Genomic DNA, 13,693 nt, shown 5'->3' with positions numbered 1-13,693 from the left:
GTAAATTGTAGTTAATTACCATCACTTCACGTATGCTGTCTTTGACTATTAATGCAGCATTCAGAACAAAATAGGTGTTAATAAATGGTTGTCTGATGATGTTTGTGGCAGTGATGATTAGCTGTGCACCAAACTCATGCTTCTCATTCCTTAGTCTAGGTTTATCACTGGGAAGTTGCAATCCAATCAAGGACTATATTTTCCATGCCCCTTTTCCTTGCACCTAGGTTTGATTCTGTGGTTATTTCTTATCAATGAAATGTGAGCAAAAGTGATGTTTTTTACTTCTGGGCTTTGGCTTTAAAAGAAGCAAGAGTATTTCTCCATGCTTTCTTCTTTCATTGGCTGAATGCAGAAGATTATGAGGCCTTGAATGGCAGGACCAAAACACAAAGGAGTCTGTCTAAATCACTGTGTAGAGGAGAGCTATCTCTTAATTCAGAATTCTCGCGTTGGACCATTATTTGAGCAAGACATAAACTTCTGCTGGGTCAAGCAGAATTATAGGACCTACTACACTGGAAGACAATTTTGTATTTTACACACTTTTTCTGAAACCACTTCTGCTTTTGTTTCTTAAGTCTGAAGAGGTGTCCTTTTGAGGCCTAAATACGTATGCCCAGTCACAGAATGTATTAGAGAAGTGAGGCTGTACCTTAAAAATCAAAGCCATCAAAACAAAGGCCACGGCAACTAAGATCCAGTTACCTCCAGGAAATGGATCATATTGGAATTTCTTACAGCAACAGGAAGGATGAACCATGTTAAAAAGCCCAATTTGGAAAATTTTTTGTAGTATTTCCAAAAATAAATGTGAGTATAGGCCAATATGAACTTGAATTTAATCGGGGGGGATTGATCAGGAAAAGTATTAGTTAAGTAAAAGTCAAATAACTCTAGAAGTATACACATAGTTAAATAACTATACTATTATTATAATTCGAGAGATGATCTTTGATTTTTTTTGAATTTTATATATTGGTTATTTTTGAAAACTAATTGCTTAGTGAGATGGATAGGTTTTTTCAATCAGAAATAGAGAAAGAATTTGATTTGAAACATTTTCATACTATTGGAATGCATTCTTTGATGATTATTAAGCTTTACTATACTCTGCTTAAATTTTCTTTGGCTATGAAATTATTCAGAACTAGATGAATCTAACAATGGACACACTGTAAAACTGACCAAACTTCTTGGAAAACAAAATTAAGATGAGTGAGCTGAAAGGATGCTCTGGTTCTAGGAGTGTTAGTTGGAAAAACTTTTGTTGATTTTTAAAAACAAATATTATATACTTAAATGGGGCCCCTGAACAATAACCACCAAATCAAATAATCAAACAAACAAACAAGAAACATTTCAAGGAGTACCCAGGAAAATTCGTCCACCGAAGTAGAAGACACATGAGATAGATGTCATTGTTCTCAAGTAATTACTGGCTTATTTAAACTCAAATTATTTTTCTCATGATTTTATAAGGTCTTGAAGTTAGTTAACATTTTTAATTTTTTGCTTGAACCGGAAGCATCACAGCAGAAACAAAAGGTATCCTGCTCCCAAAGACACACTAACTGTGTCCCAGAATCGGCAGGGCCATGGGATCGTCTTAATTCCCATCCCACCCCACACCTCAAATTCTACTGTAATAAGCTACAGAAGCTCTTACCATAATCGCAGTTGGAGAGTTTATTGGTGGCAGAATAGTTTAAGACATCAGAGGCTACATGAGAGGGTAGATACTAAACTCTGAATTCCCATAGTGGAATTCTTAAAAAGGACTATAGAAATACAGTGAATCATTCAAGCTGATCATTTAAAAACCCACAAAGTGAATTAGAGCGAAGCCCTCTTCTAATTGCATTAGACTGATGAGACTCTTTCTTAGTGGTAACGTGCAGTCAAATTTATTCATACTCTTCAGTTTGAGCCTGTTAATAAACAGTAAGGTAAATACTACTGAACTAGCACATTTTGATTATGCATATATATTTAGCAGAAGGTAAACTAACAAGCACTTCCATATTGGTACCTGTTGAATGAAGATGGATGAAAAAAAACAAAGAGAATAATGCAGCATCTATTCCTGAGTCTGACATTCACCAAAGCAAAATATTAGTGCTTTTGGCACAATTGGTAACTGTATAAACAGAAGATGCTTTACTCTGTTATTCACTATGGTGAGTACTTATTGAATAATGGAAATACACCAAAGTCAAAAGAGTCAAACTTTAAGTATGCTGATGTGAGATGAAGTACAATTACAATCTTTTTCTTTTTCCTTTTCTCTTCTTCGTTGCTCACGTCATCTCTTGACTCAGAAAGAAATGGTTTGAATAATACATTTTCAGCATACATGGCAAGAAATTATGGGAAAAAGAGACTCTGGTTAAGGGATGAAAGCATTTCTAGAAGGGTGTTCTAGAGTTTTGCCTTCAGCTTCCACTAGATGTCTCTGAGGGGGCAGTTCCCAGTGTGTGGAGTGACCACGACGCTGTCAGGGCGCCACAGCTTGAGCTCTGTCTTTGCTACCCGCCAGCTGTTTCCCTTTGAGGAAGATGCTCAGCCTACCTGGTCCTCAGTTTTCCTCCTTTGGCTGTTGGAGTTGTTGGGGGTAGGATGGATTGGAACACTCATTTTCTTTCCTGCAGTTTCTTACGGAGGCAAGGGGAGTATCTGCTTGACTTCTCAGAAGAGAGCAGCAACATCTTCAGTAAAAACTTTCCATCCACTGAAAAAACATGAGCGACTGGTGAGATGGGGGAAAGCCTGATATTCACGCCCACCCATTCCTCTCAGTTCATAGTCCTGCCCTGGTAAGGCCGGAGCTCACACAATTCAGGCTCCGTTGGTAAACAGACCATTGGAACGCGAGCCTATTCCAGCCTCACTTCAATTCTCTCTGTTCCAGCTCCATAGCGTGACACTGGCTGGAAAAGTCAGGGTGGTCATTCTCTGATTATCTCCAATTCAGGAGAGAGGGTCAAAAGTGCAATTTTGGCATCAGGTGGAAACTGAATTTGCCAACTAACTTTAATGAAGCAGATGACTTGATTCTTATTTGAAAACTTGTGTTTGTTGTGAGAATTAAATGAGTTAATAGATGTAAAATCACGTAGACAGTACTTGGCACAAAAATAAATGCTGTTTAGGTACTAGCTATGATGATTATGATTATGATTATTGTTATTATTATTTTCAATGGGTTAGATTGCAAAAGGCTGTGGCTAGTTCGCCCAATCTTCCAACATGATTCAGTACTATTACCTGATTCACAAGGTTGTCCTGAGCATTAATTTAGATAATATATATTAATGCACTTTGTAAACTTTAAAGGATATTATATAACAGTGATGATGACGTAATATTTAGGATCTTCATGTGACTCCATGGGGTGCTATGCTTTGCCAAGTTCTCTCGTCTCTCCTGGGTTTTCCGGAACATTTCAATCTCTTGGTCAAATAACACAGTTAAGCATAACAGCAGAATTAGTAAGTACTTTGTGGGTTTTCCAGCATGAATAATTCATGGTAAAGATATTTCATAAACAGGCCATCTCTTAACTCCCTATTGAAAGAAAGCTGTTGTGGTTCTGGGCTTCTGCCTGTTGTGCTATTTTAAAAGATTTCAGAACATTTATGTAAGAATCCAAGATTGTGACTAGAATTTGGACAGATGTCAAGAGAGTGTTTTAATGTTAAGCCAAACCTGGATTTAACTCCTTTGTGTTATATACCTGCTAGTTTTCTTTCTAAGACAAAGTATGGTCATCAAATGGCCAGGGCCATTTCTTGTTCTTAGTATTGTCTTATGTTTCTCACTAACTTTATCCTAATTTACTAAATAATCTCAAAGACCAGATAAATATCATCAGAAATTTATTGAGCACCAATTTTGTGCCAGTGAGTGTTCCACTTCTTGGGGATACGGTGTAAATAAAACAGATCGAAAACTGCCCTCCACAAGTTTATATTCTGTTCCTAGCGTAATTCATTTAAAATGAAGTTTTAATTGTGGCTCCCTTAGAGACAGACTTAAAAGAGCATTTTATATAATTCCTTGAAACTATAAATTATGGGAATAGCTCTTTATTTCTTATGTGGAAACACTCCCCAAAACTTTAGGATGTTTATTATGTTATTAATTTATTTGATCAGATTAACCTAACAGACTTATTTGCATGTTTATTTTATAATCTCCTATTAGGACAAAAGTAAATAATTGTTTTCAGCATAGATAATACCACCGATGTGTTTGAGTTGAATTTTTTTTTTTTTAGGAAGACTAGCCTTGAGCTAACTACTGCCAATCCTCCTCTTTTTGTTGAGGAAGACTGACCCTGAGCTAACATCCGTGCCCATCTTCCTCTACTTTATATGTGGGATGCCTACCACAGCATGGCGTGCCAAGCGGTGCCATGTCCGCAGCCAGGATCCGAACCGGCGAACCCCGGGCCACCGAGAAGGGGAATGTGTGGACCTAACCGCTGTGCCACCGGGCCAGGCCTAAGTTGATATTTTTAAGTTACATTTTCCTCAACGTCTTTCAGTCACTAACACCTCCTTATCCTAGAACTTGAGGTATATATTTTCTTTGAAAGAATATCTTTAAAGTTTGACTAGAAGAATCTAGCAATAGTGACATGTATGTTCCTAATTTAGCAGCTCTTAAATCAATATTTTGTAGAAATTAATTATGTCTTAGGAAAGGACTTTCTTTCTGGGTTTTGCTAAATTCAATTGAAACAATAGAGCTACATGTTAAGTTAGATCTGAAAAATGGTCCTGTGTTTTATAAATTGTGAATGGCTCAAGTTCAGGAAAGATGAAACGGAAGGTATTCTTACTAACAGTTTGAAATAATCAAACTCTGCTTATTTATAGAAAACAAAAGAGAGATTTGCATAATTTCTTTTACTTATTAAAGATGTTTCTGAATTTGCAATGCATTCTGCCATCCTTAACTAAGCTTCTCTTTTGCATGGCCTCTCTGTCTCTGTCTCTGTGTCTCTCTTTCTGTCTGCATTCTCTAATCAGGTAACACAGACTTATGCTGGAAGGTTTAGGGTGTGAAAATTGCAAGGTAAGTAGAATATAATTAAATCATGTGGCTTGATAATGAATCAGTAATATGCTATATTCCACATAGATTTGATTGGCTTTCATTCAAATTACCCAGTTTCATTCTATTAGTTTTAGAACTTTCATATTTTATAATCTTTCTTTGTTCCATTTGGTTTCCCAGGACAGTGAGCTCAAGATCTTTTAAATTCTGCATAGTCAGATTCCAGACTAGTCTTTAGAACCTTAGAAGCTTTCTCCCTTTGTCTGGGAGAAAAACAGGTAATTAAACTGAAGACAGGATGTAGTGCACACTGTGCTGCTCATCCCACTCTCCTCTCCAGGCTGACCCATCCCAGGGCCCTCCCTCCCTCAGTCCTTCTTTACAGGTGTATCTCCTAAGAGGACAACCCAACCAACCTTCTGCACACAATTCTCCCTCTCAGTGTGTTTCTAGGAAAGACAATCTAAGACAGAAGGGGAGTGGTCTAGGGCATTGTCTCCAATCTTTCTTTGTTTCCCAAAGACCAGTAAAAGTGTAAAATTTTCGGGGCCTTCTCCGTGGCTGAGTGGTTAAGTTCGCGCGCTCTGCTGCAGTGGCCCAGGGTTCGGATCCTGGGCGCGGACATGGCACTGCTCGTCAGGCCACGTTGAGGCGGCGTCCCACATCCCACAACTAGTAGGACCTGCAACTAAGATATACAACTGTGTACAGTGGGGCTTTGGGGAAATAAAGCAGGGGAAAAAAAAAAAAAGATTGGCAACAGTTGTTAGCCCAGGTGCCAATCTTTAAAAAAAAAAAAGTGTAAAACCTTCTAAAGCATATTTAGAAGGTAGATGTTTTCTAAAGAGAATTGAAGTAGGGAGTAGGTTTTTGGACAATTGGGTAATTATGGTGGAAGGAGAGAGGAGATAGATACTTATGGGGAAAATGTGGTCTATAATTAAGAAGAGAGAAATGAGATAGGGCTTTTAATGCCTAAAGACACCCCACCTTCATGAGTGAATTGCCCTGTTATAGAGCTTGAGAACACTGACTTTTGAGGCCAAGCCCACCTGGTTCTCATTCCTGAGGGAGTGGTGGATATTGCTAAAGGGACATGTGGAGGGGCTCAGGGTGCAGAGGCATCACTCAAGGGAGAAATCAAAGTCAAGTGAAATGCTTAATTTTCTATGAAAAACAAATGAAGTATTTGAGATGTAGTGGTCTTGCCTGGCTAGTGTTGCTGGAGACAGTGGGTGACAAGAATGAAGGCACTGGCTTTAGAATCTTAGGTCCAAATCCTAGCTCTGTCCCTTACTAACTATTGTCTGGTTAAGTTACTTGACTTCTCTGAGACCAATGAATTGGAGATAATATCAAAAGACAGTTGTGAGAATTAAATAATATATGTAATACACTTAATACAGTGTGTAGTAAGTATCGAGTACATAAATAGTTATTGATTTATATCATGTAGGAACGTTGTTCAAATACCATGTGACAGCTTACACAGAATACTTCAGCCTCAGCAGTGGTCGAATAGCTCTTCCCTCTGTTCTAGGACGTTGAAGAAGATATTAAGGAGAGTTTCTTCAATGGAGCTGAATTACAAAGTAAAGCTCTACTCTAGGGCATAAATTATCCTCTTCATTCCTTATAGCTTTGTGGAGTCATTATTTAGGTATGCAAATATTTACCTGTGAATGGTAAACATAATTTATGCAATTCGGGGAAATGCCAAGGTTCATGGGAGGCTGTAACTGTTATTCTCTCAAAAAGTTACTGAAGACTTGCTGTATTTTAGTGTCATCTGCTGGTCTCTTTCTCTAAAATTTAATTTAAAATAGAATATTTGGCATTCTCTATATCCATTAAAAAAAGCCCTTTGTAAATTAAAACAACCAATAAGCAGCAAAACTGATGGTTCCTATTAGGCATGATAATTAGGGACATGCATGAGAAGTACAGAATTTTAAAGGCGGAAGTGACATCAGAGCCTCTGTTGCTTCAACCCCTTTTATGAAAATAAAAGAGGCTGGAGGCGTGAAGGGACTTGCCAGAGTCCTACAGCTTGTTAGTCAAAAGACAGATCAGAACCAGCGCCTCCAGACCAGAAGTCCAGAACTTTCTCCATTGCACCACACAATCTAAACCATCAATTCCCGAAAAGACACAGACGCGATGAGCTAGTGGCCTTTCAGACAGCCTGTACACAAGGACTCTCCACAGATCAGTTCAAATTACACACACACCAACCCACGCTCCCTGGCACCATTTATATTCACGACAACTAAAAAGAGAAATGCGAATTCAATGTGAATTAGTATAGTTTGGAGATGGAATGAAAGCAGATTGTCTCAAGCTTATACAAACACTTCGGTCTCCGACAGTAATAAAGTACTGCCAGGATTATAGAACTAGAAGGTTATTTTTGCCTGAGGGAAAAAGGATTGGATTTACTGTCAGAAAATTAATGATTATGAAACATGTATTTGTTTATATTCAAAAAGTTGTCAACATGAAGTATGATGACTAAAAACATTAACAAAATGGAAAAGATTCTAAAATACACATCTTTGCCCAGAATGTGTACCACAGCTGTTGTGGAACCAAACATCTCTGTTTCTTAATGAGAGTCCCTCCTGTGCTGTTACCAGGGCAGCGTCTGCTTCCCTGTCAGGTCCTTCTCCATCGTTGACCCTATTCAGGCCCCAGGGACTGACCTCTTCAGACAGGATAATCCAGCTCCCCTTCCCTCAGCTTTTGGGTGAATTTGGTCCATGAGAGGTTCTGGCAGGAGGTCAGAGGATGGGGAGAGAGTGAGGCTGGGGCATTTATGTTCCTGGCTCCTTTCCTCTTGGGCTGTCATTTGGCAGTTCCTGCATCCCTCTACCTAAGGTCATAGCTCTTCTCAGGAGCCCTTGTCCTCTAGCTCCCACCCTCACTGGGCTAGCTTCTGAGAAAACTCCCTCTTCTTGCTCTGCAGGCTTAGGAGTGCTAGTGGCTTTTACTGTTGGCAAACCTAATTTGATTAGGTAGGAGGATTCTGACTGTAAATACAAAAGCCCAATTCAAGGAAGAATTGTACAGTAAACAAGTTTATTATCTCGCATAACAGAGAGTCTGCAAGTGAAGTTTTGGTCAGGTTGGTGACTCGGTAATTCAATGATGCCATCGAGGATCCAAATTCTCATACTTTGCTCTGCCATCCTCAGTGTGACAGCATTGAATTCGGACTGGCTTGTCTTACGGTTTCACCATCGCCGTGGCTTCCTTTAATCCTGTCCACTCTTTTGTAAATATGCCTTTCATTAAAATCTCTTAAATTACCCTTTTTCATGGGCCATAAGTTTCCTGCCAGGATTTTGATTGACACAGCATGCCCCTAATTTGTACATGCACTGCAAAGTATTGTCATTAAATATCTTAAAGCCTCTAGTGGCTTCTTATGTGCTTGTTGTATTTCCCAACTATACTGTAACAGATTCAAATACATATACAACCACTTTGCCGTATCCAAGAGGCGGTTTCCTTATGTTGGTCCTCCCTTATATGCGTCCATGTGAAAACTCTAAACATATCTCATTTTATTCCTTCTATCTCCTTTCCCCTTTCATGGTAATTTCTCTGACCACCTACACTTGTCCTTCAGTCTCCAGCAATAGTTTTAACTTTTTTGAGTCATGACTCCTTTGTGAATGAGGTGAAAATACAATTTTTCTCCCCAGAACAGTATCTAAGACATACACAGAACAAATTTGCAGATGATTTATTTTACTGAATTGGAAAGTGATTTTGACCACAGAATGATTTATTCATGGAAAAAAATCATGTAAAATCTAATGGTGACTTTCTGGAAATAATTAAAATGAATCTAATTTGTGCAAAAACACTCCCAAAAAGTAAACATTAACTCTGCCCAAATTAAGGCTTCTGATGTTAAACTTAAGAAGAGGTTGACACAGCGACATGAAAGTTATCTTGGGCACCAGCTGATTTTGACATTTTTATTTTGATGGCAGCCAGTGCTAAAAAATTGTGACTCAAAGCTAGGCTGCTGTCAGAGAACGTCAGAATTCTCCAAGACTCTTTTGGGTTGAATTTATGTAGCATCCTTCCCTTTGTCTTCAAATCAGTGAGTTCACCTTTGCAAGCTGGTATTTTTGATTGTCTCTATGCCAGAAAAGAATGGATTATCAGTCCATATTTACATTTTAAAGTTGTCTGGACAGAAGGAATCTGCAAGCAAATTCTCCAGTGTTTCCAGGTGTTTTCAGATTTCTTTCTGCAGTGAAACTGAGAAGGCCTTGTAACTCTTGACTCCAACCGGTAACAGCGCTTTCCCCAGCACTGCAGGCTGGCATGGATGTCTGCCTGCAAGGTCAGCTTTCAGACTGGACCTGGGACATGGTTTGATTAGGTAGGATGATTCTGGCTTTAAATACAAACACCTGATTCAAGGAAGAATTGTACAGTAAAAAAGTTTATTATCTCACATAACAGAGAGTCCAGACGTGAAGTTTTGATCAGGTTGGTGACTCGGTAATTCAATGATGTCATCAAGGATCCAAATTCTCCCCTTATTTTGCTCTGCTATCCTGACTGTGAAAGTATTGAATTCAAAGTGGCTTCTCTTATGGTTTCAAGAAACTTCCCAGCACTATCTGATCCAACATATATTCTTGTTGCCATCCTGAAAGAGAGAGAACGTTTTCCTCCAACTATGAATTGACCAACGCAGGGCACGCGACTTCTCTATCTACAGCAGGAGCCAGGACAACACCTTGTGCTCACTGCAGGAACAATGGGACAATGAAGTCTGTGTTCCCTCAGTCATTTCGGGGGGTGGGGGGATATCCAAACAAAATCAGGATTCTAGGAGGAAGGACAAAAGAGATATAGATGTTGGGAAAGTAACTAATGTTCTCTATGGTGTTTTCAATAGTATCTATAAAAGCACCAGTAGGAAGCATATAGAAAGATTTATCCTAGTAAAAATATCTGCTAATGAAACCAAACTAGGAATTAACTCTTTATAGAGTTATTCTGAGAACGGGTACTCCTTTTCTCTGAAACTTTTCCCTTAAATTCTATTATACTTTTGGAAATCCATCAATCATACATGTAGTAGAGAAGAACTTCATATTCTATTATACTTTTTTGAAGCAAAACTGATAAAAAAGCAATGGTTTAATACCCTGGCTTTGAGAAGGCCACAGCACTAGACAAGACATCTTTCTGGATGGTTGGTGGGGGATGGAGTCTGACGCATTGACATCATGAGTCGCAGGATGTGTCATTCCTTTCTTTATCAGCAAAGTCAGATGTGATGCTAACAGGTGCAGGGGCTCCATCTGTACGTATAATATCCATATTTTTATCAGTAAAGTTTTGATCAATCAAGAACCTTCTCACCATTTTGCAGATGTTGATGCCTGTGTAGTTTCCAAAAGTGACTCTCACAATAAGAATTATTTAAAGGTGTCAGTAAGCATACATGTAGACAGAATCCAGAAGTTGGCTGTACCAAGCTTCCGGATGTCAGTTTCATTCAGTTGTGTGTAAAGGAAGTGTGTGAACTAACAGTTTCTCCATTATTTACTTAGACATGTCAGTGATCCTGGAGTTGATGATTTTTGTCATTTTGACAGTAGCACTTTTTTGGGGCTGATTATAGTGCTGGAGCCCTTTGCCATGGGGTTTGGTGGCCAAGCCAGACTCTCCTCAATGCCATTCCACCGCTTCCGTTAGCATTGCTGTTGGTTAGCTTCTCTCTTCTGCCTTTTCTCCCCTAGGTCTCTTCTTCCCGTGCTCCTCTTTGCTGCCTTCCTCATTCTCGCCATTTCCCTTATTTTCTCATCTCTCTCCCTCCTTCTGTCTTCCATAACTCCTTCCTTGTGTTCCCTTTGTTTCTGCCATCATTCTTGTTGCATCAGAAGAATCTTTCCAGCAACAGAATGTAATAGGCAGTGATTTTCATTAAAAAAAAATAATTTGATTCTCTTTTGCCAATGTTTCATCCACAGAGGGATGAGTGACAGTGAAGGAAACTCTCATGGTGAAGGAGTGTGTGTGTGTGTGTGTGTGTGTGTGCATGTGTGTGATACGTAATGAAAAACGGATACATTTTCTCTTTTAAATGATGATTATGTTGATGACTGGCCTGGTGGGTAGAAAAAAAGGAATCCCTCTTCCTTGAGTGTGTTTCACATATTCAAATAAAGTCAGGGTTTGGCCAAGGACTTTAAGGTATTAAAATGTCCCTAGACTGAAAATTCCACCAATATCTCTTTTCCTTTAACTTAAAAATTTTCTTATTTGCAAGCAGGGTAAAGGGGATATCCATATATGGGACAGTCTAGTGGAGAGGGCACTCATGTAGGATGGCCTGGAGTTAGTTATCAGAGTCTAAGCAGAGGGAAGAGGGCATCCACGTGGGGGCCAATGGCCTGGCATGCGGGTGTCAGAGAATGAATAGGTTGGGGAGGGTATATCTACAGGGCGGCGGGTAAGGAGGGTGACATGGCATGGGGTTTCAGTGACTGAGCAGGGCGAGAAGGGCATCCAAGTGTGGTCATGCCCTGAGAGCAGAAAGGAGGACATCTCTCGAGGGGAGGCAGTAGTTTCAAAGATGAGAGACTGGTTACATACAGGGAAAGTGTTTAAATAAGTAACTATATTAAGGACAACGGGAGTCAGGTTTATCACTGTTGGAAAAAGGAATTGCAAATATGGAAAGCTGGAATAAACTCAGCAGAGATGGAAGATTTAAGTGTGAAAACTCATGGTTTTCAGTATATACAGACAGATGTTTCAATAACTATAGATGTAAATATGTGTGGATTTATATGTATGTGTGTACACCTGTATTCCCAAGCTTCCTGATCTCTGTCCACTGGGTGGTCCTGGGAGCAGTGACACTCCAAAAGCAATTGGAAGTCCTAGGGCTCAGAGCTTGGCTTCTAAATACCATTCTCAAGGGAACCAGGAGTCCTTGTAGAAATGGATGATTCCAGGTCTAGGGCAATGAGCTTGGAACATCTTATACCACAAAACAAGGAAATGCTCAAAGAATTATGAGGACATATCAAAGGACACAGGAGCCACTTTGAAGGGCCTCAGACTGGCCAAATCTGTGTCCATTTGAGCTTCAAAATAAATAAATGATAGTAATGGACTATGGCTTATAGAATAAAATGAACAGTGAGTCCATACTGATAAAAAATACATGCATGAATAAAAGTTTCAGATTATATCCCCACAAAATATTATTAATAACATGGGGAAAAGAGTAACTGCAGAGTTGAGAAGACTGGCAGAAATCATTGTAATCAAGTGATTGAAGTGAACGTAAGCAATAATAGAACAAATTGCAAGCACGCACCATTTAATAGGAACATAGCATAGGTTCTGTGATATTTTTACTAAAGATGTATAACCTGGATCTAGTCATGAGGATACATCAGACAAACCCACATTGATGGATATTCTACTGGCCTGTACTTTTCTAAACTGTTGAGGTCACGAACATGAAGATTGAAACACTGTTCCAAACTGAATGAGATTAAAGAGACATGATAATTAAGTGCAACACTTGATTCTGAACAGGACCTTTTTGCTGTAAAGAACATTAGTAGAGTGAGGAATAAATGGCATTAATGTTTCAATACTAATTTTCTGATTTTGATGGTTGTATTGCACTTATGTAGAGAATGTCTTTTTTTTTGTAGGAAATGCACACTAAAGTATTCAGTGGTGATGGGGCATTAGCTTGCAATACACTCTCAAATGGTTTACGAAAAAAGTTCTTGGTACTGTGCTTACAACTTTTCTGTAAGTTTGATTGTTTTAAAATAAAAAGTATACATATACAAAAAGGGCAAAAAAATGAAAATCAAAGGAAGGGAAACTATTTCCTGTTGTGGGTACAAGGAGGATTTTATGGAGAAGGAGATATTTGAGTGGAAGATTGAAGGATGGGAGGATGTGGTCCAGAAAAGATGAAGGGATTATTCTAGGCAGAGGATACCTGTGAGCTTTGTGGACTAATTGAATTTCACACACACACACACACACACGGCCACTGCTTTGGTTCAGGCTTATCATTTCTTGCCCAGACTATTGTAACAGGCTCCCAGCAGGTCTTCCTGCCTCCAGACAAGGAGCATAGAACCTACTGTGACTTTTAAGCCAAGGATTTAAGATGAGAAAGTGGATGGCAGAGTGGAAGAGACTTGAGAGAGGAAGATAGTATTTTTCTCTAGGAAAGTAAATCCTCCTATTGAACAGCAAAGGGGTATCTGGCTTCGCTAGAAAATTTCTGTATCACAGACCAAGCTACGAAGTACGGCCGCAAAAGGAACTGGCTAATTAGAAACAGCAGCTGCCAAACAAGCTCCAGTCCTGAAGGCTCTTTTCAGAAAACATCCTCTAAAGAGAGCTGTTTACTTGATCTACCTGCTCTGGGAACCAGGATCTAATTATTGAAATAAAACTCATTCCTATAAAAGCTATACATGTTTATTACAGAAATTTGTGATGAAATAAAAATTATCCATCATCCCACAACCCTAATATAATCACTGGCAAATTTTCTTCTGTACTCCACCCCACTCTATACTCATAGATGTCTGTGACAATTCTCTGCCTC

At 39.1% G+C, this 13,693-nt stretch overlaps 1 protein-coding gene across 4 annotated transcripts in view; it reads right to left on the bottom strand.

The window, feature by feature from the left end:
• HTR1E (5-hydroxytryptamine receptor 1E) overlaps positions 1–13,693 on the bottom strand; it is a 73,822-nt gene that overhangs the window by 22,993 nt on the left and 37,136 nt on the right. For all 4 annotated transcript variants that reach the window (XR_011422075.1, XR_011422074.1, XR_011422076.1 and 1 more), the window contains one exon: positions 2,572–2,731. The gene's annotated coding sequence lies outside the window, so the exon portion shown is untranslated. Of the gene's footprint in view, positions 1–2,571; positions 2,732–13,693 lie in introns of those variants that run through there.

This window comes from Equus caballus, chromosome 10, assembly GCF_041296265.1.
Source record: "Equus caballus isolate H_3958 breed thoroughbred chromosome 10, TB-T2T, whole genome shotgun sequence".
NCBI lineage: Eukaryota > Metazoa > Chordata > Mammalia > Perissodactyla > Equidae > Equus > Equus caballus.
Note: the sequence above shows the minus strand (reverse complement) of the source record. Positions and strands in the feature narration are given on the sequence as shown.